We start from the raw sequence: 3,716 nt of genomic DNA, 5'->3' as shown, positions 1-3,716 counted from the left end.
GGGAGGGGCGAGAGAGCACAAGACTCCGGGTAAGGGAAGAAGTTGAGTTAGTAACACGCATTAATGGGATGAGGTTGCATACAGATGGATAGATGGAGGGGGAGAGAGGTGCTTTAACCCATTCAGTTTTACAGAACAAATGAGAAACAACACCAACACAGGATCTCTGTCCGATTTTGTATTGAATGTAGAATTTACTTCACATTAATACAGAGAAATCCCAATATGAAACTAAAATGGTAAACAGAAAGACCCAGGCCGTTTATTCTTTAGTATTTAACCTAAGTGCATTCTTTGTTTTAGTTCTTTTAGCAACCTTGCATTAAGTTTCGTTGGCGCTCTTAACCCTCATGTTGTCCTTGGGTCAAATTGACCCGTTTTCAGTTAACTCAAAAAAAATGGGTCGCTAAAATAAGACAACATTAAGAATATCAAAAACCTTTGGAAAAAAACACCAAAAACATAAAAACAAGCACCCAAGACATTGAAAAAGTGGCAAAAATGTTGGAATAAGCGATACTATCATTGACCATGGTTGACAGGAAGACAACACAAGGGTTAAAGTTACAGCTCATGAAGAAAAGAAAGTCCATCAGTATGCCTACCTCCAATGTGGGTGTAGAATGAGAACAGTACCTACCACGTCCTCTTCTCAGACCCGTTTCAGTCTGCGTAGAAGCGATGAGCAGCAGGCCGCCTTTGACTCCCAGCTGACCCTCCGTAGAAACACCTCCACGTCGACCTCCGAAACCTCTTCCGGCCAGTCTCCGCTCCGGTCCGTGCATGCCGGCGACTCTCCGGCGCTGGCGTTTTTTTTTAGCTAAGCTGGCTAACTGCTTAAGTCCAACAAAACCACACTTGGCCGGCAGTCAACAGTGCCGACTCACACACGTAGCATGATGAGGAAAACAGTTCACAGTCCCATGTATTTAAAATACACCTTAAAATGCTAGGCTATGTGGCTTGACTCTCACTATCTGCTCGACTTTGCTCTACTCTACACCCTTGGGTGTTTCTTCTCTGCTTCTTCTTCTCTTCGTGATTCCACACAGGTCAACCGGAAATCAAACTCTCACGGGTCATCTCTAAAGTAAAGATTTCTTTTGTACTAAACAAGCCTTTAAACGTCATTGACATATTGTTAATTGCAAATTACTGTTTATGTTGGCAAATTGTCTTTAGATTGAACAAAACAAAGGCACCGAAGAAGTGTATCTTACGCAGAGATCAAAACTTTCATTTTCCAGGCAGAGATGGCATTCAGTGAGGTTTATTAATCCAATTTCTCGGCATACAAACATTTCACAAGAAAGGATCAATGGCGTCTTTGGCTCTGTTACTCGGTAAACTCTGTAAATGTATGTAGTTGCATAACTCAAGCAAAACTGAAATTAAATAACTAAAATAATTAACTATTATATATAACGAAATAATAAATAGCTCCAACACTGTCTGAACAGAATGATAATACTCATTTGTTTCAATAAATGGTTTGCACTTTGACATAAACCAAACAAAGGTTATGCATCTTAGTAATAACTCGCATATTTAAAATGAGAAAAAAATGCAAAACAACTGATGTAAATCAGGTTATTACATCCAGTCCATTTACGTCTAAGGTCCTGTGTGATAAGAACCCCAGGATATTTAAAGCCATCCACCTGAGCCTCGCTGATCCTGCCATAAGTCCATAATCGTTTCTGATGTTTAGTGTGAGATTGATTTCCTAGCACCAATGCTCAAGATGGTTAATGTCCATCAGGTAGGCTTTTCCCATCATTATGCACAGCTGCATTTTTAGCAAACTTTACAAGGATGTTGGAGTCTGACTTTGCCATGCAGTTGTAAGTGTATAAAGAGTACAGCAGGGGGCTCGGTACAGAGCCTTGGGGGGTCTCCTGTGTTGAGTATGAGGGGGGATGAGACATGGTGGCCCAGAAAGTTGCTGTACAGGGAGGAGTGCAAAACTAGGTCTCTCAGCTTAGTGGCCAGGCAGCAGGCAGCTGCAGCTCTATAAACCCACCGCTCAGCAGGTTAGTGCAGGAGGGGGTTAGGGTCCCATCTAACATGGACGTCAGTTTGGTTTAAAATGTGCCGGGGACAGAAACGCATTTGGAAGTGCATTTAGGGGCGGCTGTGGCTCAGTGATAGAAGGTTGCCAATCAAAAGGTTGGTGGACCAATCCCTGGCCCTGCAGTTCCATGTTGAAAGACGCTGGCCTAGTAGCTTACTGAAAATTAATAAAAACGTGGCTTAATGTAGGCCCTACCTAAACAATGATCATTGATCCAAAATTTCTCTCTCATATGGCTCCTCATAACCACTAAGAACTGTCATAAAAATCCAACCCAAAGTCTTATTATTGACGCATCTGACAGTATCTGGCATTAAGCGTTTCTGTTTCACATTTTCAGCAGGGCATTTATATGGGATTTATGACATGAAAAAGCAATCAATCATCACCAAATTCCGTTTTTTTGACATTTTTCAGAGGTTATGAGGAGCAATATTATAAGCACCGATTAAGAAGAAATTGTTCATGTAAAATAACTTCTATAATTGTTGGATTTCGGTTTAGTTTTTTGACAGGCTTAAGTGTTCATGACAAGACATGGCCATGAAACATTTGCTGATAATTGTTGTTGTGGTACATCAAACCATATTTTCACATAAGCGTTTTGGAACGTCCCGACAAGCTGCTGTGTCTGTGCCTGCCCCGTGGGAGAGGTTTTGTGGATTGGTCGGCATCTGTCGCTCCATGACGAATGACGAAATCTGATAGGTACGCGCACCCCCCGTCCCCACCAAAATCGGCGCCTATGCCGTCTATCACTTTTTAGAAGCAGGCAAAAATGATGAACTTAGAGTTGTCTCTTTGCTTGGTCTTCACTCCTTTATGAAACCGTTGCACAGAAGAAAAAAAAACCTTTGACCTAACGTCTGACTGTGATGCTACCAAACGCTTTAAAATCTACTGTTTGTTTTTGTTTTTAGATTGTTGAAATTTCAGTTTTATAAGCACTTTGAATTGCCTTTGTGCCTGAATCGTGCCATATCAATAAATTGCCTTGCTTGACCGTAACATGACAGATTTTATGGCTAAAATGAAGAATATAAATGCATCCTGCCACCAGAGAGAAGGTAATGGATGGGCTTCGGAGCAATTCATTTTAGATAGATAGATTTCACTGGTCAATTCAGGATTTGTCCGATCGTCTCGAGTTGGATCACTTTATTTTCCCGTTCTTGTGCTCTTCCAGCCCCGTTGCCGTTAATGATTGCTCTATGGTTTTATGCTACAGTATCTTTCCAGTCAGTAATAGACAAGGTATTTCATGTCCACAAGTCAATGGTGTGCTTCATTTACCAAGTTTGAAATGCCCTAGCCTACTGCTGAGCACTGTTGTGAAGTCCCAGCCAAAACAGAGAGATAACATAAGAGAAGAGATAGCGGCACACTACTTTAAAGGCATACTTTGCCTATAAATTACCCACTTTGTATCAGAATAATGTTGGTAGTATCTGTAAATCTAATGTAGCTCAGCGTATATTCTTTCAGGAAAACCTAACTCTTAATCAATGCTCTCTTCCTAAATCCAATCGGCTGTTGGAGGCGTTCCTCTTAATGCTAAACCAATCAGAATCGTCCACGAATTCCAAGGGCCAATCACAGTGTCACAACCCTGCTTTGAATCTGTTTCTCCCTTTGCTATCAG

The 3,716-nt window shown here is 41.4% G+C and overlaps 1 long non-coding RNA gene across 1 annotated transcript in view; it reads right to left on the bottom strand.

The window, feature by feature from the left end:
- The window catches only part of LOC116704072 (uncharacterized), an 11,696-nt gene that overhangs the window by 5,323 nt on the left and 2,657 nt on the right, over positions 1–3,716 (bottom strand). Inside the window, exon 2 of the long non-coding RNA XR_004335578.1 lies at positions 2,939–2,940. This is a non-coding gene — a long non-coding RNA (uncharacterized LOC116704072). The remainder of the gene's footprint in view (positions 1–2,938; positions 2,941–3,716) is intronic.

Source organism: Etheostoma spectabile, chromosome 16, assembly GCF_008692095.1.
Source record: "Etheostoma spectabile isolate EspeVRDwgs_2016 chromosome 16, UIUC_Espe_1.0, whole genome shotgun sequence".
Lineage (NCBI taxonomy): Eukaryota > Metazoa > Chordata > Actinopteri > Perciformes > Percidae > Etheostoma > Etheostoma spectabile.
Note: the sequence above shows the minus strand (reverse complement) of the source record. Positions and strands in the feature narration are given on the sequence as shown.